The sequence below is a fragment of the Andrena cerasifolii genome, chromosome 9 (genome assembly GCF_050908995.1).
Source record: "Andrena cerasifolii isolate SP2316 chromosome 9, iyAndCera1_principal, whole genome shotgun sequence".
In the NCBI taxonomy this organism is placed as follows: domain Eukaryota; kingdom Metazoa; phylum Arthropoda; class Insecta; order Hymenoptera; family Andrenidae; genus Andrena; species Andrena cerasifolii.
In genome coordinates, this window is record NC_135126.1 from 2,034,953 (window position 1) to 2,059,053 (window position 24,101).

At 39.2% G+C, this 24,101-nt stretch overlaps 1 protein-coding gene across 3 annotated transcripts in view; it reads left to right on the forward strand.

The window, feature by feature from the left end:
* Window positions 1-24,101, forward strand: part of LOC143373496 (lachesin) — a 295,616-nt gene that overhangs the window by 92,535 nt on the left and 178,980 nt on the right. The window contains exon 1 of one of the 3 annotated variants that reach the window (XM_076820826.1): window positions 2,807-2,900. The exons of the other annotated variants lie outside the window; for them this stretch is intronic. The gene's annotated coding sequence lies outside the window, so the exon portion shown is untranslated. Of the gene's footprint in view, window positions 1-2,806; window positions 2,901-24,101 lie in introns of those variants that run through there. 3 annotated transcript variants of the gene reach the window in all.

The window sequence follows — 24,101 nt, forward strand, 5'->3', positions numbered from 1 at the left end:
CGATACAGTGCAGGTATGAATATTATAAATCGTGAACGTGCGGGGAGCACGTCGAATTTCTGCCCAATAAATTCTTTTGAAAGGAAGGACACCTGAAAAATATGGCGGAGGTAATAATTAAAATATTTCAAAATACCCGCGTGGAAAATATTTAGCAAGTACGAAACGTTAGAACCGAATGTTTAATTGAGAGGTGGGTTCACTTTGAAAAGTCCAATATTTTGATGAGCTTCGTTTCGGATGTTCGAATAGACTTCTGATTCTAAAGCTGGCCACACGTTACGTCGTAGCTTCTAATTACTCTCCCTAAAATATTCAACGGCACAGAAGGATTACGACCACATGTAGGAGCGTAGAAACGGCAATTGGGTCCTTTTGGAGGATTCAACGTAGGGTTGTTACCCGCGTCCTAAATTTTTGGCAGCTGCAATCCTTTAAAATGTAGAATACATGCCAAAAATTTAGGACGCGGTATATATATCAGTCGCTGATGTAAAGTCGACAGCAATTACCCATTCTCAAACTGTTAATTACAAGCTCAGAATTATCGGTAATTATTTACTTCAGCGATTCCTCAGCGATTTTAATGAAATTTGGATATGTTGTAAAACTCCACATTTTGAACAAATTTTTTCTACGCATGTTACCGTCGCTCGATCTTAGTTTCCGAGATATTTGCGAAAAACTTCTGTTGATTTATTCTGCCACAACGCATTCCACTTTCCAACTTGTCCCGGATATTAGAATAGGTTGGGGTTAGATTAGAGCGGGCGCGTAAAACGTGGTAGCAAATCGATGTAACTTTGGATATTTCAACCAGAAACTTGCGAATGCCAGTCAACCCCGACTCTGTTCGGCAGCGCCGGCGCTGCCGGATATTAGGATGTTTCTGTTTCTAAAACATAATTTTTTTGCTAGGAAGAGGGTGCTTTCGAGAGCACCTATTGGATGCACTATGCTTTATCTAGCCCCAAACAATACTAATACCCGAGACAAGTTGAAAAGTGGAATGCGTTGTGTCGGAATAAATCAACCGAAGTTTTTCGCAAATATCTCGGAAACGAAGGTCGAGCGGCGGTAACGTGTATAGGAAAAAATTAGGTTAGGTTTATTTTTCCTTTGGTACAGTTACAAAAAAATTATACTCCCCATACCAAAGCGGCATTTGATGAAAACTTCTTATGTAGCCCCACGAACTCTAGTCCCTTATAAAACAATTCTATCTCTCCATTCTGAGCATTCTTCCCTCATACTCTCATGTCTCATAGCTTGTTACATCTGTGATTATGCTAATATATTGATACGCAGAACATTAAACATTAAACAATAGGAAAAAGTTGCGCTGATGCATTGCAGGCCCGCCCGCGGGTCGAGCTCGAGCTCGAGATGAAAGACGAAGCGAGACAAAGTATCAAAGTGTCGACTCTTTCGTTTCCTCTCGCCCGTTCTCGGATTCTCAATAATAATTGAAAATAATGTTGAATGTGAAGTGCACTTATATTTATTTATACTAAAGCTAACCCAACAGTAACCCAAATTATAACACCAAAGCAAGAAGTTTAAAAAATATTTTTCCCAATATCTCGGAAACTAAGACCGAGCGACGGTAACGTGTATAGGAGAATGTTGTTCAGAATCGTGTCCCCGACAACATATCCAAATTTCATCAAAATCGGTGAGGAACCGCTAAAGTAAATAATTACCGAATTATCTTACAATTAGCGATATACGAGTAAAGCAAAAATGCATATTGAAACTTTTAATTTTTAGAATTGTACCTTTGCCTATATTACAATCTATGAACTTAATGATCTACTCTTTACATGAATACATACTAGGGCGGAGCGGAAAATTTAAATTTGAATTTTCAGTTGGCCTGGGTGCTGGACAGTTGTCTTCTGATTAACCAAACACAACTGTAATAAAAATTTGGAAAAATATTCATGTCTGCAGTCTCCTTTCTCTCCTAAAAATGATTATATAATCAGACTATATAGGCGAAAATTTAAGTTTGAATTTTCAGTTGGCCTGGGTGCGGGATAGTTGTCTTCTGATTAACCAAACACAACTGTAATACAAATTTGGGAAAATATTCATGTCATGATTACATGATTATATGATTATTTAGGAGAATTATATTTTCCATCGCAGAAATTACTACAAGTAGTTTAACATACACACTTTCGAATACATAAAGGTTTGATTAAAAAAATTAAAAAAATTAAAAAACCCGACTGCTTAAAAAAACATTAAAAAAATTAATTTTTAATTTAATTTTTTTATTAATTTAATTTTTTTTAATGTTTTTTTTATTAATTTAATTTTTTAAATGTTTTTTTAAGCAGTCGGGTTTTTTAATTTTTTAAATTTTTATTTAATTTTTTTAATGTTTTTTTATTTTTTTTATATCCTATAACATTCGGAACGTCAAGATAATTCTAAAGACACCTCATTTGTCCAAATCGGTGTATCCGTACAGACTCTAGAGCGTAACGTGGACATACATACATAGCCTGATAAACACAATACCCTGCTTTGCGTGCCGCAGTTGGGTAAAAAGGAACCTGCAGATATGAATATTTTCCAATTTGTTTTACAGTTGTGTTTGGTTAACCAAAAGACAACTGTCCCGCACCCAGGCCAACTGGAAATTCAAATTTAAATTTTCGACTATATAGTATCACTCCGCCCTAACACATACTGTGTCCAAAAGTTACGAAGCTTCATCTAAAAACCTTGCAAGTAGTTGTGAGACTTCCCCAGACAGGAAACTCAGAATGTTAATTTGAATTTTTCCGCGTGTTTCAGGTAAAGAACCGAAGGGATTCTATGATGCATGGGTTCGTGTCTGCCTATCGAAACTGGCGTCTTATGCGCAATTATTAGTTGAAGGAACAGGGGTATGTAGCAAAGTAAATTATAGTATTTGAAACAGCTATTGAAATTGTAAACTGTACTCGGCACGGTATCTCTTGAATACATAACCCCGCCGTAATTTGCCCTTCCTAGCGCATAACAGTTTAATACACGGCAACACGCAGGCATACACACACACACGCGCGCGCTTGCCAGGGTGAAGTGCACCGAATAAAATGATATACGCGAGACACACCAAAGTGGAAAGTATGTGATTTATATTCGGGACCAGTAACTCTAACGTTAATGTATTTCTGGTTATCTAGAAACGGTTTTGTTATACCACACTCGCGAAATTCTGACTTTCAGATTATTTAAAATTCCCAACTGTGCGTGGCTGTGTATTCAAGTTTAAGCGCGTGTGCGAATAAAAGGTGCATCGTTTATGTGGAACGTGCTAAAGATGATAGAATTACCTTCCTTGTCTATATTCAAACTACATTCTCCTTGAACCGTAACTTTTAAATTGAAATATCGAGGGTGGAAAGATTTAAATACGTCCTGCAGTCATGAAAATAGACGTCCTATTTATGAAACGATTCTGTCCCAGAAGCGGACTTTGGTATGCTTAAAATTTAATAACGGTCCGTGGCATATAGAATTGCTTAATTGTCAGGAATCAAGGTATCATTAGATTAGTAACAATCGAATCGCGTTTCTTATTGCAGAGTTTTCTTCCTACAAAATTATGTTCGATCTTATACAATTTCGACGCCGTTTTCAATGTGTCCATTGCACGGGATTCTTAGTGACAGAATAAACGATTGGCTCACCCGAGAATCTGAAATAAACCTACGGATTAGCTTGCACATTTTGCTGGTGCCTCCTGGCAATTCGAAATTCCGCCCGAAATAGTTTTCAAGATAATGCACATGCGAGACGGTACATATAACAAGATGCAGGGAGAAATGATTGACCCGTACTACTAGCGTACAATAGGGAAGCCAAGGAAGCAAGCGGAGGCAGTCCGTATGTGGTCAGACGTACCTAATCCGACAGGAACTGCATATATCTCTCCAGCTTCTCATACATACATCATCTTAAAAATTCTCTCAAGTAAAGACTATTCCAAAGATTAATCAAAACCATATAGACATGCCCCTTATAATTTCATTTAAACCCCCCCCCGTCAATTGTAATTTAATTGAACGCGTTGCGATTTAATTCAACCAGAGATCCGAATTTCAAATTACAATGCAATTGAATTACTCTGTAATTATAATTCATAGAGTCATTCAATTATAATTTTGGACAACCCTGCCCGTCATCCGCTTACATTTATCTCGTTAACGGAACTACAATCACTTCTCCTCCACTTATTCTCCATTTTCCCGAATCGAAAAATCTAACCAGGAACAGAGCCGCATATTAATGCATCCCCGATTAATTTCTCACGAGGAACTTAACGAATTACGCAGATTACGTGCTGCGCGAGCGATTTTCTCGAGGAAACGCGTTGACACGCGAGCCGTGTACCCAAGCAGGAACAGCCACTCGGTGTTTTCATGCATTTCGACGTGAACCCATAAGCGTTTAAATAAAGAATCGCGGAGGATGGTTCAGGCTAGAGCGTGCATCGCTGGTGTTTCTCAACGATCGCGGCTCCCCAGCGTCGGAGAGGATCTCCCGTTTCGTTGGGGAACCAACTCCTCCGGAAGGAGGTGTCTGCCGTGTCGGGCTATCAATAATAAAACCGAGTTTACTGCCGAGGAGAACGGCACTGTGCGTGGCAACGTGCCGACGAATATCCAGAAAGAAGCTGGGAACACCTGCGCAAATTGAATGCGTTCCACGGTCAGGTAATACAGCCCGATAGTTACGCCGCGTAGCATTCCACTCGCAGGTTACAAATCTGCATTACAGTTGCGATTACACGAGGGGTCGGGCTTTATGGGCCCTCGCTGCTCGGAGGCGATTCGCGCGGGGAGATTTTTCAGTGTCAATGAAGTCTCTGCTATGGTGATTTGTGTCACTGTAAAGAGACTCAATTATCGTTTTAGGGATCTTCCAGATGAGGCACTTTGTGGTTGGAGGGTTGGGGTTTAAGAGGTACCATCGATAAAATTAATCTTATTGTTGAGACACAGGTGGCTGGTGTAGCTTTCGTTTCCTTCTTTTTAGATTGTAATTTTGTAGTGTTTTCTTATTATTGTAGGAAGAGTGACGGGGCAGGGTCGTTGTTTGCGGAGGCTGAGGGTAATTTGTAATTATGGTTTGGGGCTGTTGATGCGATTTTGTCGGGAAGAATAGTGTGTTTAGTGAAAGGAGAACAAATTTGGCGGGATTCATTATTTACGTCTAATAGCATCGAAAATTCATATTTAGTTGGCAAACATGTGCTGATTAAATAAACTAGATTATAGTAGGTATGTTATTTGATTAGTACAGCTGCATTTAGGGGCGCGCGATACGTCGAATCATCGATAATTATTTTGGTTTGTTTATTTGGATACATAATCAAACTAGACCGCAATTTCCCGGTGTTTCCTGAAACATGGTGCGTAAATTTGTACCAGAGTATGTTACTTTAATTAAAGCGGGGTTTCGTTGGACTTACAGTATTGGATAACACATCAGCCTATATAAGTTGATTAATGTAGTTAGCGCAAATTGGTACTTTACATATTGAAACCCATGCATGGAAAACTCTGATTGCGAAATCTCAAACAAAAAGTTTTTCTTTTGTTTCGCTTGAAGCAAACGTCCCACTATCTTCACAGCACTCCTATTATAAACATATTCATCATAGAGCTATTCACGTCATAGGTGAAGAATTTAGTTTAACCGATTCTATTCAAAATTACAGCATTTGTCGATAACCTTGCAAAAACAAAGTATACTGAATTTCAACGGCTTATGTCAAATAGTTTTCGAAATATTTAATGCTAAAGTTTCGAAAATTCAAACAAAATCGGCTGACGCGTCATCACTTAAACTGTATTATCTCGGTCATTTTTTAAGATAATGTCACCGTCTTGGGTTCATTTTACAGCTGAAGGAATGCTTTCTCAAACCGTATATGGAATATTTTGTTTATTGTTAATAAACTTAACAGTAATCGATGTCAAAGTTTCAAATCGCGTTTTGACATCGTTCTCATCTACTGTCCGGTTTGAAAAAAAATACCTTTCGATTCGTTAAGTCTTCAACTAATAAATGTTTTTTTCAAAAAAGTGGGGAGATTTTGGGAACGGTTAACAAAAAATTAAAACCTACGATAGTGCACACCGCTTGGAACTGCGCGGATTCCATGCTCAGTCCGCACGCACGCGTTTTCAAAACAATAGCCTAGCGTAGGAAAGTATTTATATACGATGGGTTAAAACAAATTTTTCTATCAGTGTTTTCGGTAGTCTCGAGAAAAACAGTAGGAATATCTGCTACCTACTATTGCTAATCTTTTATATGGTGAGCAGATATTCCTACTATTTTTCTCGAGAATACCGAAAATACTAAAAGAAAAATTTGTTTTAACCCATCGTATATAAATACTTTCCTACGCTAGACTATTGTTTTGAAAACGCGTGCGTGCGGGCTGACCATGGGACCCGTGCAGTTCGAAGCGGTGTGCACTATCGTAAGTTTTATTTCATTGTTAACTGTTACCAAAAACTCTCCACTCTTTTGATAATGGCATTTATTAGCTGAAGACTTAACGAATCGAATGGTTTTTTTTTCAAGCCGGACAGTAGGTGGGAACGATGTCAAAACGCGATTTGAAACTTTGACATCGATTACTGTTAAGTTTATTAACAATAAACAAAATATTATATACACGGCTTGAGAAAGCATTCCTTCAGCTGTAAAATGAACCCAAGACGGTGGCATTATCTTTAAAAATGACCGAGATATTACAGTTTAAGTGACGACGCGTCAGTCGATTTCGTTTGAATTTTCGAAACTTTAGCATTAAATATTTCGAAAACTGACACAGGCCATTGAAATTCAGTATAGAAATGCTGTAATTTTTAATAGAATCGGTGAAACTAAATGTTTCACTTATTCGTTTTGACGTGGAATAGCTCCATAGCATCGTTTTACTCAATAAACATTCATTCGAAGTCTAGGTTTTTCCATTTCAATTCAAACAAAATTCCTACTACACCTGCTCAACTTCAACCCTTTCAGTTCAACTTCAAAATATCAAATTAAAATATCCAAAAAATCCAGCAAAATTTCTCCACAATTTTTACTAGCCACTAAACAAATATCAACCTTACTTTAAAACGTTTTTGGATTTCCCATTCCTCGAGAACTGGTACTTTAATAGATCCTGCGAAAATGGGCTCCCCGCGGAGATAGACGGAACAATCTAGTTTTTTTCGCGTGCACCCGGAGAAATAATGTGGAACAGCGGATCGCGAAAATAGTAATAAGATATTACGCCGTACACGGGGCCGTAGCCAATTTGAATTCTCCGTTCCCGCATGCTACTTCCGCATTCCTTAACAGTGTCCCCGAGTACCGTCACCGGTTCGCAGTAAAAGTGCAATCAGCCCGATCGCTAATGCGCTTCCACGACGGCATACTACATTGCTCCGGCGGTTTTGCCTCGTCGAAATGGAATTTGCAATTATCTGGCCGCAGAAGGACCGCTTTGTTCCGAATAGCGCGTCGCCTCCGCTGAATCTCCTGGCAGCTCCTCTTCCAGCGCTCGGCAATCCATTCCTCCTCGCCTACCGTATTCGAAAAACTCAGGATCAACGTGCTGCCTGGGAACTGTTAATCGTTAACAGCTGTACAGCCTAGCTGGACCTTGACTTTCAAAGAAATAAATCCCCGCTCTCGGTATTGTAGGGATGTTAGGCGATCAGGGCAGGAGTAAACTGCACACTCGTGGAAAAGTAAAGAAGGCTTATTTATTGTAAAGAATAGGTTCAGGCGATGATGCCTCTCGTTCGACGGACTCTGCAGGACTGACTTCATTCATTCTTATCTTGCGCTCCCCGAGATTCACACTTACAACACACACTCTTGACACGCACTCGGGTCACCCAAACTCTCCGCATGCATTTGTCGTCGAGGTAACTCCGATTTAATAACTACTGATTCTTTATTACTATAACTGGTACAATTTATAAGTTCTTACAGTGTTTTGTTTCAAAACGGCGTTGTGACTTGACTGGTCTTAGGTTTGCGACTGTCCTGTCCCTTGGTTTGGGACCGGTATTTAACTTAGTTACGAAAAGGGGTGGGAGGTGAGCTAGGCGAGCGGCCTAAGGAATTTGGGAAAAAAGGGGGTGTTTGGAAAAGGCGATATCAGGAGGAGCCATCTTGGCGACTCTCGGAATTTGGGAAAAGGGGTGTTTGGGAAATCTGATATCAGAAGGAGCCATCTTGGCGACACTCGGAATTTCGGAAAAAAGGGACTGCTCTGGAAATCAGGATATTGCTAAAAGGGATCTGTTGTCCGGATGGGTAATTATCTTGGCGACACTTGGAATGTGTCGCCCCTTACTGAATGGTCGAATTTCCAACCGGACCCAATCTCGTTGGGTCCGTACAAGGGAAACCCATTCGTCTAATGGAGGAAAAAGGGGGTGGTCGGTTGGCGACTATCGCGATACATTCGACGAAACCATTCAAACCTCACACCCCTGACGCATTCGATACTCTACTATAAACATCCGCTCTCGATCCCAATCGCTCTGGCCCAACCATACTTTGTAAATCAAACAGTCTTCGCACTCCCACAGTATCGACGAAAAAGCCCGGCTACCCCGGCAAGAATCTCTGTCGTCGCTGACAAGTCCTTAGTGTACAGGGAAATCGTTCCGGAACAGCGATGTTCTGGCAGCGAAATTAATTTCGGAGTCGCTAGTTTGCAACGGACACAGCAGATATTACCAGCGCGCAGTTCGGACGGGATTTAATCTAGAGGGGATGAATTTGTGATTATCGTGTTGGTAATCTTACCAGTTTACCTGCACATGATGTGTAATAATTCTTCAGCGTACGTTTTCGTAGCCGGACGAGCAATTGCTGCTAACAGCAGCGGCGAGCGCTGCTCCCTAATGGCGAGTTTGTTACCCGTGCCGTGACGAGTTGTTGGTTCTCCGTGAATTTCGCGAATTTAAGCGTGAAACCCGTACCTCTGTCGAAGCCGCGTCGCTATCAAAGATCCTCCCCCCGGATCTACTGAAACGCATTACACGATGTAGCCTGTTGTTATTTGATTCGTTGCTTTGTCCCTCGAGACCGTCGAAACTTCAGAGATTGAAAAGACAGAAGAAAGTTACCTTCCGTGCTACTTCCCGCTATTGAAATTCTTCAAACTTCATAGTCGAAGGAAAACAACTGCCGTCGCACTGTATTCTACGCCGCAACAAGAACGCCAAATACAACCAAATCCTGCGCACACCCCACGATCAACACCGCCAATCTACCCCCGAACAAACAGTCATAAATCCATCCCCACCGAGGTTCTTTCTTCTGAGTTCAAAAAGCTAAAATTCGTACGTCCATATTTTACAACAAGTACCACTCAATGGGGATAATCAACGCGGAAGAAAGAGTAGCAAGAAAGGGCATGCGACGAAACTGAATCTCGGAACGGATAGAATATCAGGGGAATATCCTGTGATACAAAAAGAATGGAATCGTGCCATCTGCGGAGTCAAACTATAGAGAAAACGAACAAAGAGGAGGGACAGAGGAGGGTCGTGCCAACATCGGAGTCAACAATAGGCGCCAGCGGTGGGGACAAAGGGAAACGAGGGGGTGGCAGAGTGTGAAACGGGCAAAAAGCAAAAGGATATGGGGGGACGAGGGGCGAAGGAAAATCCGGGAAACGGAGGATAGAAAACAGCGGCGGGTGGGGGATGGGTGGTGAGCATGGACTATGCGCGCCACGTGTAATTAGCAATGTTCCGGGGTGTCGAGACTCGACTTTAATGGAGCGCGTCGCATTAACCCCGGCATTTACACGTCAGGCACGAAGATCGAGTGGAATCGGAGAGCGTGCCTCTTTCGAGCGGCTTAAATGGATTCGCGTTGTCGAGTTATACGGCAGGTCGCCGCCATCCCCGAAACAGGGATGCACGAAACAGACCGTTTCGAGGGGGAGGATACTTTTGTCACTTTCTACATCAAGGTGAAATAAATCTGAGCAGCAACGAGACCGCCTGGATACCTCGAGTAAGGGAATTCTGTTTAACATGCCAGAGCCCAGAGGGTGAAAGCGTGGATCAAAACATTTTGCGTTTGAAAATATTCATACAGTGAGTAAAAAAAGTATTTGGACGGTTTTTAAAATCGCATAACTTTTTTAGAATTGGTCCAAACGACATGAGTTTTTTTTTTAGAAGCTAGAAGGATTAGTTTGCTAAGTGACGTGTTTCGCCGTTTTGAAAAAAATGCATTTGGTCGGAATAGAAAAAAAAATTGTAAAGGTCGTTTTTTTAACTTTTTTTTGTAAGCCTGTAATGAAAATTCAGAAAACCCGTTTGTAGATTGAAGTAAGTTACATGTGTACCTAAAATTGCATCAAAATCGGTTAACGTTGCTCTGAGCTGTAAACGCTTAAAGATCGTTTATAGGTCGAAAATCGCGAAATTCCCGAAATCTTACCCCTTACCGCGAATCTTACACCCCTCCTCAGCTTACGCTCCGTCTATATATGTCTATGGTTCATACGGTCAGTGAATGGACTGCATAACCTAATTCGTAGAATTCTCAAGAATCCTCCAACTTCTAGCGCTCGATGCGTGCAGCAACTACTATAAATCGAACGAGGGGCAGCCAATGCACATAATGCGCGCATGCGTATTTGCCCCTTTACGTGCCCTTCTGTATTTCGAATTCGAATACTCCAAATACGTAGGATAAAGTAGCCGAATATGAGACCCATTTCCTAAAAACATCATAACTCTTGACTGAGAACACTTTTATTAAAATTCGAAACACGTTTTTAAATGTAGAATATGTATGCACACATAGCTCTGTGTTTGTTGTCATTGTAGTCAAATTATAGACTGACGTCAGTAACGCACGATATGTATGTATTACTCGAATGATTCCAATGTAGCGCGCGGGTATGTAGTTCAAAGCGTGCGTAAAGAGACAAATACGCATGCGCGACTAATTATGCAGTCTATGCACTTAATGCGCGGAAGGCACCCCTGGGTTGTTGCACTCAACTGCCTGTAACTTTGACAATTTTCCGAATTTTTACATTGGACTTGATTTATAATATTTCTAAAACATCAATCTATGAAAATATGTAAAACATTCGAGTTTTGACACTTTAATACGGTTATACCCCCTTATGGGGGTTTTGCGCTTTGTTGGGACGAAAAATAGGTAATTCTTTGTGAATTTTTTCTAAAAAAACGGTTAGACAAATTAATTTGATGTTTGGCAGGCTGTTTTATTGTATCTTGAACTATTGTTCTCAATTTTTGTGTGACAGTGAAAGAAGAAACATGGCAGATACAAAAAGAGCGTTGAAAAATAATCCGGTGGTAGGTCTGTGAAGATAGCACCCCCAAATTCGATTTTTTAAAAAAACTCAACGGCATTCGTTTGTCCATCGTATGCCCACGTTTGCCCATAAAAAATTTTCGTTTGCCCACCATTCAAAAAAAAAAAATTATGGCAAAACAAAAATTTTTCATCAGCACCCCCATGAAAATATTTTAATGATTTGACGGTGGGAAATGATTGTCCATAGTTTGCCCACGTTTGCCCATAAACAATTTTTTTTGCCCACCCTCCAAAAAAAAGTTATGAACAAAATAAAAAATTTGTCTTCATCACCCACCATGAATGCATTTCAATTTTTTAAAAGAAGGATACGAATGTACCCGACCTGGCCACGTTTGCCCACTCTCAGATTTCGTATGCCCACCCTCCAGAATCGAATTAAAAAATAAAAACCTCGAAAAGAAGGGTACAGGCGGAGCGATCGCGTTAAAGTTCGATTTTTCAGGAAAATATTATCAAAATCGTTCTTTCAACGATGCAGTCCGTTAGTTTAGACATAGAAGAGATTTGCCCATGTATTAATTTCGTATGCCCACCCCCCAGAATCGAATTATTAATAAAGATAGTCAAGAAGTGCGGTACCCGTTGAGACGCCCAAGTATAAGTTCGATTTTTAATTAATTAAACGATGAAATCGTTTGTTTAACAATGCATAACGTTTGTCCAGATGTAGAAGAGATTTGCCCATGCATTAATTTCGTATGCCCACCCTCCAGAATCGAATTATTAATAAAGATAGCCAAGAAGTGCGTCGTTGGAAAGTATTCGAGACTATCGCAGACATCTGTTTAGGTTTCGACAGTGGCACTCGGCGCTGCGACCCTTGAGGGTATCAGCGCTGCGTGTCGTCATCGAACGTGCCGAAACGTAAACAGATGTCTGCGATACCCTCGAATTGTTTCCAACGACGCATGAAAGTCAGTCGGTCTACAGGGTTCCGGACGCAACTCTTGCAAGATCGTGCATTCATTTACGGTTTGTGAAGTAACTGTGAGATTATATTATTTTCCGTTGTGCGATAACATTGCGGTAATTAGTGAAAAATGACTAGAAAACCACTCTGGTGTTATTCTGCACATGCTGCAGATGTGTGAAAAGTGTCGAGTATTCGATGAGCGATACAAATTGAAGTGTCGTTCGAATAAAGTGAGAAAGAAGTGTGTGCAACATTTTTTGGATAACAGGTCACCAAACACCTTTAACCTTTAAGGTAAGAACAATCGATTTTGATAATTCATTCGGAAAAAAACGAACAGAAAGGTATTCGGTTCAACGGGCACCGCACTTCTTGGCTATCTTTATTAATAATTCAATTCTGGAGGGTGGGCATACGAAATTAATGCATGGGCAAATCTCTTCTACATCTGGACAAACGATATGCATTGTTAAACAAACGATTTCATCGTTTAATTAATTAAAAATCGAACTTAAACTTGGTCGTCTCAACGGGTACCGCACTTCTTGGCTATCTTTATTAATAATTCGATTCTGGAGGGTGGACATATGAAATTAATGCATGGGCAAATCTCTTCTATATCTAAACTAACGGACTGCATCGTTGAAAGAAAAATTTCGATAATATTTTCCAGAAAAATCGAACTTTAACGCGATCGCTTCAACGGGTACCGCACTTCTTGGCTATCTTTATTAATAATTCAATTCTGGAGGGTGGACATACGAAATTGATGCATGGGCAAATCTCTTCTATATCTAAACTAACGGACTGCATCGTTGAAAGAACGATTTCGATAATATTTTCCAGAAAAATCGAACTTATACTTGGTCGTCTCAACGGGTACCGCACTGCTTGACTATCTTTATTAATAATTCGATTCTGGAGGGTGGGCAAACGAAATTAATGCATGGGCAAATCTCTTCTATATCCAAACTAACGGACTGCATCGTTGAAAGAACGATTTCGATAATATTTTCCAGAAAAATCGGACTTTAACTAGATCGCTTCACCTGTACCCTTCTTTTCGAGGTTTTTATTTTTTAATTCGATTCTAGAGGGTGGGCATACAAAATCTGAGAGTGGGCAAACGTGGCCAGGTTGGGTACATTCGTATCCTTCTTTTAAAAAATTGAAATGCATTCATGGTGGGTGATGAAGACAAATTTTTAATTTTATTCATAACTTTTTTTTGGAGGGTGGGCAAAAAAAATTGTTTATGGGCAAACGTGGGCAAACGATGGACAATCATTTCCCACCGTCAAATCATTAAAATGTTTTCATGGGGGTGCTGATGAAAAATTTTTTTTTTGCCATAATTATTTTTTTTGGAATGGTGGGCAAACGAAAATTTTTTATGGGCAAACGTGGGCATACGATGGACAAACGAATGCCGTTGAGTTTTTTTAAAAAATCGAATTTGGGGGTGCTATCTTCACAGACCTTCCGGTGGTCCTGGCGTTGACGAAAAGTACTGTAAGGTTTATCCGAAACACAAAAAAGAAAAGAGATTCTTAATCTATGTGAATGTGGCTATCGGTGGTAGTAGATTTATTAATAAATATAAAAGAATGTTAAAACGGCAGCCTTTTGAAGAAGGCGAAGCGTCCTGATTTGAATCTGAAACAGGTTTCGCCGCAAAATCGGGAAAACTTCTTTAAATAAAAAAGGAACGGTAACAGATACGGCAACAAATCTACTACCACCGATAGCCAGATTCATATAGATTAAGAATCTCTTTTCTTTTTTGTGTTCCGGATAAACCTTACAGTACTTTTCGTCAACGACCACCCGATTATTTTTTAACGCTCTTTTTTTATCTGCCATGTTTTTTCATTCACTGTCACACAAAAATTCAGAAGAATAGTTCAAGATACAATAAAACAGCCTGCCAAACCTCAAATTAATTTGTCGAACCGTTTTTGTAGAAAAAATTCACAAAGAATTACCTATTTTTCGACCCAACAAGGTGCAAACCCCCCTTAACAGTAGGGAATATAATCCCAGTCATTATTTACTATCCTGGGATTGCGGGAGTTTATAAACTCTATCTCGGGATTCTGGACTAAATCCGAAATTAGGTAATTTCAATAATTAAAATGATTTATTTTGTGTTAATATTTTAAATTTTTAGTTAAAGTAAACAAGCTTACTTTCTATCATTAGTCTCAAACGTAAACTAAAATCACTTTCGACAATAAAAACAGTTGAACAATGAAGAATAATAAAGTCTTGATAAATAGGTAATATCAGTAAATGCAGATTTTTGGAAATGCGAACGAGCAAATAGCAAAGCATCTGAAGTAAATTTCTCTTAGCCAATTTCTTATTTTATTTCCAATATAACCGGGCACTGAAAAATCTCGCTCTGCTTCAAAGTTTGTAGGAGGAATCAAAGAGACTCGTCTCTTTTTTCTATGCTTATCAATAAATAAACATAGTAATTATATGCAACTTAATATTATTATATAAATAAATCATTCTTATTATTGTCCTCATTATTATGAAATGACCATGTTTATTTATTCTGTTTATATTTATATTTTCCAGTTTTTCATAAAGTAATTCACGTTCTAAGAAAATCCCGAAGTTCTCGGGATTAGTTATATCAATCCCGGGATTTTTGGAATCCAGAATCCAGTTGGGATTGTATTCTCTAACTAAGAGTCACGAGCTTTGGAAGCATGTGGTGTTTCTGGAGTGTAAAGCAAGGTTCAGTTGGTTTAGCAGATCGAGGAAAACTGTTTATTTACAGTAAATATTTGTCTCTCAAATATAAAGTCACAGATGGTCTGGAAACATTTGCCCATCGCGATTCCCGATACGCTCTACAATCTCGCCGAGTATTATAAGACTTTCCGTGGCTCTCGTTATTGGTGGCAAATCGAATCGGGCGTAATTTATCAAATTACCTCGTACTGTTCTGTTAAAATTAGCATCTTGAGCGACGTGTCCAACGATTCTTCCTGCGATGCATTTAATAGATAACAGCGAATAGCTCGCTTAAATTATTCACGGTCCACTCCAAATAAAGATTACACGGCGAAGATCGGAGCGCTATAGTGAGGCGAGCTTGCTGACTCGTTGGGCAATTTTAACCCCCACGCTGTTAATAGAACGGGATGAGGAATGGGTGAGCGAACGGATGGATCGAGAAACTCGAGGTTTCCACTCGGGCAGGTACCAAATAAGCGATAACAAGTCTTCCTACCTTCCCAGCGATGAGACGCTGCGCTGCATCGAATTCGCAACGTTGAACAGGCTTCCCTTTGTCAGGTTTCAGCTTAATCGGCGAAACTGCGCCCGGCATCGCAGTGCTATGATACCCAAGCATATAATTTATTCCAAGATTATATGCGAGGGCACACTCAAAACACATCCGCGCAAATTTCAGATCACGCGGTACACGTTGAAACCCGTCAAACAATCGGGCTGTGCAGAGATTGCAGCCAGAGCGATATCAGTCCCAACAACGACGATTATCACGCGCGCCTAATGTAAATTTATGGTAATCAACGTTTCCATTCGCGATTAGCGGCTGCGAAAAATAAAGGAAAACTGCGTGGGCATAGTGATCACGTGGGTTGGTATAATAGTGCAGATAATGGCGAAACTTTGTGATGGACACGATGGGTGTTGATTCAATTTCTATATAGAACTTGTATTTCATTTCTGCTCGAGTTGAGAATCGGGAAACGTATTGTTCGACTGAAAAACTGTTATGGTGGTGCTCTAGCGTAATTGCCCGTTTTTCAACGCCAATTTCGGGAATTTATTTTAAAAAAAAACTATAAGCATATTAAGGTATGTATGAAGAAACACTCAGATAGATATAGTAACGACAGATAGATATAGTCGGTTGGCGCAAGCTACTTCAAAAAAATTCTTTTTCGAGGGCGATGGTGTGGGGACTGTTGTAGTTATCCAAAACTGAAAAACTAAGGTTTATTTCCTGTCGTCATGGTTGGAACCACGAATGAGTTTCTGTCTTGTAAAAAAATATTTTTACAGAGCGAACATAGCTAAACTTTTAACAAAAATCGAACGTTTCTTTCAAAATGCTGTCATTCTGCAAATATTTATTGTTAGGGGGCCTCTGTGGATCCCACCATAGCGACGACCATAATAAAAGAAATGAAGCTTAGTTTTTCCATTGTGGATGACTATAGCAGTCTCCACACCATCGCTGGTTGGAAAATATTAAGAATTTTTTTGGAGAATATTGCCCCACCGACTATGGGTACTAACTATCTATCGATAAAAAAGTTCGAAAAGATGCTGGGTATTACTTCAAGCATACCTTAATATGCAGGCAAAACGCCAGGTAGTATAAACTTATCGTGTTTGTTCAATAAATTCCCGAAGATGGCGAGGAAAACGGGCAGTTACACTATAGTACTCCCTTACAAGGAACACTATGCAATTGATGATGGAGTGGCGCAGATTTTTCTATATAGATCGAAAGTATATGTCACAAAGATCACAAAAATGTAAACTAAAGATGCTCCCAAAAGCCGGTCTGACCTTGAAAAATCGACAAAGGTGGAACCGGGGAAAGAAGGAAAATGAGGGAAAGAGGATGATAAATCCGTGTGTTCAAATTTAATTATCTCTATTATATGAAAATACATTATAGTAAATTAATGATAATAGATTAATGATAGATTGGAATTAGATAAAAATAATGATAATATATGATAATAGGTGCTAATGAAATCAAAACAGTGGGTAATATTAACCATTACATTCATGATAATCTTGTCGACAAGAAGGTTTAAAAAAGTGATTGAAGCAATAATAAATTTCACAATAACTGCAACGAGCGAACACTGTTTCTTTCATACCTTGATCAACGAGACAGTCTAAACATGTCACTGACATCATTAGTATTATCATTTATTATCATTAATTTTTTCTAATTTTATCTATCATTAATGAATTATCAATCATTTACTATAATTTATTTTCATATAATAGAGATATTTAAATTTGAACAAACAGATTTGTCATTCTCTTTCCCTCATTTTTCTTTTTTCCCTTGCTCCATCTTTGTTGATTTTCCAAGGTCAGACCAGCCGTTGGGAGCATCTTTAATTTACATTTTTGTGACCTTTGTGGCAAATACTTTCGATCTGTATAAAGAAATCTGCGTGATTCCATCATCAATTGAATAGTGTTCCTTGTTAGGGTAGATGCACCATTTGTGGCCACCTTAGAGTATTGTACCAGTTTTGGCCACTTCTTAAAAAACATAATATTTTTTTCGTGTAAGCAATAAATATAACCGTATATTTCTGTCGGTATGCTAAAGAAAATATTTATCACGTGAAATTCTCCACAAAATAATGATCTGCAAGCCATTTAAAAATGAGATAATTTTCTACATAATGCGGCACAAATTAATTTCGTTATAAGGTGAATGTCCCAATTTCTGCTGATTTTAGAGGTAACTCGTCATAAACCTACTTAGGGTGGATGCACCATTTATGGCCACTTTAAGATATTGAACCAGTTTTGGCCACTTCTTAAAGAATATAATATTTTTCCTTGTGTAAGCAATAAATGTAACCGTATATTTCTGGCGGTATACTAAACAAAATATTTATAATGTGAAATTCTTCACATAATAATGATCTGCAGGCAGTTTAAAAATAAGATAATTATGCACATGGCCACAAACGGTACACCTACCCCAATGCTACTTAAAACTAAGAATAATGAAAAGAATTACACTGATCTTTCCATTGTCCCACTTCTCTTCAATTTCAAAGTGAAACACTTAGCTAATTTACCTAAAGCTGTTGTTACACACACTTAGCTAAATTATCAACATTCATTATCGTTTTCATCGATACGTCACCCGAACTTTATCCAAGAATTGAAAAAAGAGAATTTCAATCTCCCCAATTGTAACCATCCCCTACATCATATTCTACAACTCTCGGATCTTCTGTCACCCTCCTCTTCCACCCAGAATCCGTCCCATTCAACTACCCTATCGCAATGATCGTGTAACGAAACCGCGTTAAAACACCCTCATCATCTCACACAGCGAGAGTACTACGTCGAGAGGTGGCGGAACTTGGCAGACTCAGTGGAAAGTAAGACGGATCCGGTCTGCGGTTAACGATCGAACGTGTCGACGGAAAGTCATTGTGTTAGGTCGCGCGGTCCTTCGACGGTGTGTCCCAGCTTCCCGTTGCAAACTTAGTTTACCATCGTGGTTATTTACCCCGCCTTCTCATCCGTTCGAAGTCCGCGAGAAAGGAGGCGACGCGAGTTACAATAAGGCCACGGGCAACGGGGGTAGGGAGAGTAAGAGAAAACGAGGGGAACGTCAGACAAAATGGTCGGAGGGGAGCGTGGCGCGCACGGTTATAAGAGGAAAGAGCTGAGGGTTCTAGGACGAAAAGTGAACAGGACGGGGAAAGCTTTGTTCCCGTGACGTCATGATGGAACGTGTCCCGTAACTTCTGCTCAGGAAATTGGAGAAGTATTGTGATGCAGGACGTGGCTTGTCGGGCAAGAAAACCGAGGAACCTTCAAACTCCTTCCTGGCCCGCTTATGTCCTCGTGGAAGATTGCACGTACGGATATGGAGCCCGCGGAACAGCCTGGCGCGATCGTATTCAAACGGATACGTCTTGATCATCTACATGCTGACTGTAAGAGATGACGGGGACGAGAAGCAGCCTCTGAGATTTCCTTCGTTCAGTCATGTCGACGCATGCTCGCGCAGTAAACACAGCGGCGAGGCAGTGGATGCAGTCTTTTAAGGGGGTACACCCGTTTGAACCCTTGGAAAAAGTGTACATTTTGTGGATTTTTTTACAAGTCAACGGCTCGATGAAGATTTCCCGTTATTTTACTATTTTTAGGTAGTGTTATGAACTTCTTAAAAAAAAAGTTTCAGTTAAAAAACTATTGTTTTCCGGAAGTTATGCATACATATCCGAAAGTCTCTCGATTTTAGACGGCTAAACGGTGGGTCTGAAGACAGCTGTATGTCGTGTTTGAAATCAAAAACAATAAAATATTCTTATAAAGTATGTCAATAGCGAATAGCCAATGTTAGCAATTGTTATAGTAGTGTTATTTCATATGCACCATCCTAATAGTAGTACGACTAAATAGCATATGCGTTCGCGTTTCACTCGTCCACATCAGAATATTCGTGCGCGTTGAGCCTTGCTCAACGTATACTCAATCAAGTCTGGATCCGGCTTAAGGGGTCATGCTCAGTCAGGAGGCCGAAAAAAGGGTGGACTTTGGAAATTTTTTACTCAAAAGCTATAACACATTTCTCAAAAAATCTTTTTTCCTTTTAGGGATTGCATCTAGTACTGTGCATCGTATTTTTTTTATTTAAAAATATTTACCAATAACTAAGTTATTCTCCATCACTCGAAGGTTCTCTAAAAAAAAGGCTTCTGCGGTGACCACTGCTGCTCGAAAGTCGATCGTCTAAAATAAAAAATTCAAAAGAATTTACTTATTATATTATATTAACTAGTATTTGAACGAAGGATTTTTTTATCCGGTGCTTAGTTTTCTTTTAATTGACGAAAATCAGGCAAGATTTATGATAAAAATTGAAACTTTTACTTTAAACATCAGCCATTTTTTCCCACATCAATATTTCGAAAAATCCTTCGTTCAAATACTAGATAATATAATATAATAAGTAAATTGAGTGATGGACAATAACTTAGTTATTGATAAATATTTTTAAATAACAAAATTACGATGCACGGTACTAGATGCAATCCTTGAAAGGAAAAAAGATTTCTTGAGAAATGTGTTATAGCTTTTGAGTAAAAAATTTCCAAAGACCACCCTTTTTTCGGCCTCCCGACTGAGCATGACCCCTTAATGACAAAGGGGTCATATGGCACGCACGAAAGCCAAAAACGACTGGCGACTCTGCGGTCCTGCCCATTACCCTTGACATCGACATAGTTACGCTGCAATATTCAACCGATTGTTTACGAATGGACATTTTGCATTCGGGACTTTTAGCCCCACTCTACCCTAACCATAATTCTTTGCATCTCTCTTTGGAAGAAGAATTCCTAACGCGCTGTAAATTTGAAATTTGAACAGTCCCCAAAAATTACCAATAAAATATCGCGAAGCCAGTAGCATACGCGACTCCATTCTAACGTTTCAGAGCTAGTCCTCCGCAAGTATCTGCCAGCAATCTGACACACTTTCAGAATCGAGATCCCGAAACAGTAAACGGCCGTATTGTGAAGGAACCAATACAGATCAATTACTTCGCGAAAGCGACACGGTCCCGGCCATTGAGTATCGAATCGTCGGATGGTTCTCCTCGCGGCAGTTAAATCGCCGCTCGATGTCTCTTTGATTCCATTTTCAAGCGACCGCAAAGTTTTGATGATGCCGCGTCCACTCAGGATCCCCGATATAATTCCATCGGCGAGCTACGCCAGCACAAACGTTCGACGAAACGTGAAATTTCCTCGGCGCAGAAGTGGAAAAATATTTAATTAACGGGATTAAGCGATTAATAACAAGATCTATCCGCCGATGCCAGTGCTCGATACCATTAAACGTACGCATGAATATCGTGACGCGTAAATATTTGCAGCGGCGCAATTAGTGTTAATCAATGAAACGGTGCTTCAGCGAGTTGATTAAATTTCATCCGAATAACTTTCGTAACTATGCGTGTAATGGCAGCTGCAATGGTTGTTTCGACGTTCCGTGGCTCGCGCAACTCGCTTGCTCGCGTGATTTATAATTCGTAGTGAGAACGGAACTATGGAAGCTCGTGGCTAACCGGGTTTTTCCGCGAATCATTTGCAAGTTAGTTGCTGGTTAAATTTCGTACTCTTTGTTCTCAGATACTTGGTGTGTTCCTTTTTTTTTTTTTTTCTTAGAAAGGGTCTTGCATTCGGTAATTCGAAACTTCTGACTTCCATCTTCGCCCCTCGAACCCCGCGTCACAGCCTTTCTACCACTCGATCCTTCACCCTCTGGAGTTCATCTAAGTTAAGCTCTAGTGATTTGCATTCCGGAGCTAAGGACGCTCGAAGTTCGATAAGGCAATAAATGTGAAAAAGGGATTGCGCGCAGGTGTCCCGTCGCGAGCGGCGCAAGGGCTTTCCAATACGCTCGACAACATATAAATTAATCGCCAGATTCCTTTACACGCCCGATAAAAATAAAGACGAACTTAAATCGAAGAATACTGTGAGTCCAACGATGCAGAAACTGAAGCACACGGTTAAGTGTGCTATCCACTGTTTATTTCCCCCTTTTTTTCCTCTCCCTTTAGCTAACCATGTTTAAAAATCACGCTGCAGGGTTAATGGCAGGTTTCCTTATCCCTCGTCCGTGAATTTATGAATGCGTTAGAAAACATAGTGAGCAGTAAAAGAATTTTCTATTTCAAAGATCGCTTTTCCTACTCAAATTTTATATATTTTTTTAAAAATATTTTAGGTGTTTAGTGTATATTTTGCTTTAATATACCTATAAGCTTCTCAAATATTCGAAGGTGGATACAGGACATAAAGGGATAGAAAGTTTAGATAAATGTTTGTTCTAAATTTCCTATCGGAGTAAACTGACCTAATTCATCTGTCTTAACAATTTATGGCTTCCTATCTCGTGTACAGTATTGCGATCTTTAAATGCTTCTATAATTCCCCATAAATCATTCGGTTTTATTGATGACTAGTAGAACAGAATTTCTACTAATTTCTGTGAAAATAGGCAAATAGTTTCTGCATTATAAGAAAGATTATAATCCTCGTTTCGTAGGAGTAATACATGCGTATAAAGGTGATTCAAAGTGGGCGATGCAAATTACAGTGAAATGTTACTGGAAAATATGATCATGTAGTACAATCATAACACGATTCACAGTGAAAAGGGTGGAGTTCTAAAAAATTCGCACTGTTATGTGATCAAAATTTTTCGGAACTCCGCGCCACACGTCATATCCCATAGGAAATCAACGCAAACTCGTTTGAAAATCAATAGTGCTTTTTTTCTCGTTGCCATCTCCTACGAATAAATTTTTGCTTAGGTATGCGTAAAAATAGACACTATTTGTTATAATATTCGTGGTTGATAGCAACAACTTTATCGGTTTGATTTTTCTCGTGTTAGCATTAGAATTGCAAAGGTGGGTATCGAGAAATTAGCTGTGCTTCTGCAGTGACTGATATTCGCGAAACAAATATAGTAAATGCAGGTGCAGTTCGGTTAAAAGGAAATTCTTTTTCGACGAACAGATCTTATGAATATAAAACGGTTCTGATGAATGAACGTGTGGGAAATGTTATTTCACGAAATAAAGAACAAACTTTCTGTTTTTAATGAAAGCAGACTTGTAGAAGTAGAAATGACTTTATTTTATGTTATGAACGTGACGGGACTCAATTCGGTATTACCATTTAAAGCTGCTTAAATAAGATTTAAATGTACCGAAGCATTGCTTCAGATTTATAAAAGTATTTAAAATATTTGCACTTCCTCGTCACGTCGTTAGTTCTTTCTTTAATTAACCCTTCGTGGTCACACGGGGTGTATCGTAACCCAGGCAATTTTTTTTCTTTGTCAATATTTCTGTAAATTTTTAGACCTAATATTAAAATATAAAAATTTAGTGAATTTTAACAAAAAAATCGCATTTTTCCACAACTATTTTTTCAATTACACATTTCATCGTATCAAAAATTACATTTCTAGAAAAAGACTTACCTATATCACTCAAAAGTCAAAAAAATGTAGAATAGGGTGGCTCTTATTTTAGACTTTTGAATTTTCTTCGGGGCACCCTCCAGAATAGTTCCAAGTAATTAAAGAAAGACGTGAAAACGTTTGAGCTCGGTCGGATAACGGGAATGGGTGCACCCTGGGCCCTTAAACATTTAAATCATTATTTACCAGCTCGCGAAGTCGATTTTATATAATACCGTCCAAGTTATTGATTAAATAAAAAAACATGTCAAACAAAAGTCGTAGATCCGGACAAGGAGCATCTTTTATGTTGTATTACTTTTTCTCGTGCGACAAACGGTTTTCGAACAAAGTCCGAAAAACTAAAAAAAAAACATTTTTCCCATGCTTCTAGAACACTTTTTATTTATGAAGGCGAACAAAAAAATGGAATTTTTATTTTCGAGGACAATTTTTTTAACATTTCAGGGGGGGGGCATATACCGAAATATGCGAAAAAGATAAAAAAAATCTTAAATTAGTTCAACTTAGTATTTAATTTATATACTTTATACAAATGCACAAATACCTCAGTGATTTTAAACTTCCAGATACTCGAACGTTTCCTCCGTATTCAACCAATAGGGGTCATTCACAGTTTCCCCTCGCAACTTGCCATTTTATGATTCCCATCGTACGTTCGTCATTATTTTTAGTGGAACGTAAAAATATCCCTGGAACACCGAGGCGTTTTAACGTCGAAGTTGCGTTCACAGAAACATTTCAACATGAGATGGCATTCGCAGTATTGGCGATTCCGTTTCTTGTATGCAGTCCTCACGCTTGTAACAATAATGTTTTCAATCCATGGTTTATGCCGCCTAAGTGTACTTCGAACGTTGTAGATATGTGTTTACAATGACTAAAATCAAATTCTACTCGTTTATTCTCACCCCACTATTTTTTGTGGTATGTTTGCATAGAGGTAGTCTTTCAATGTGGAAGAAATGTTGCCACTTACTTTACTATTACCTACATTTTATTCCACGCCTGCTTG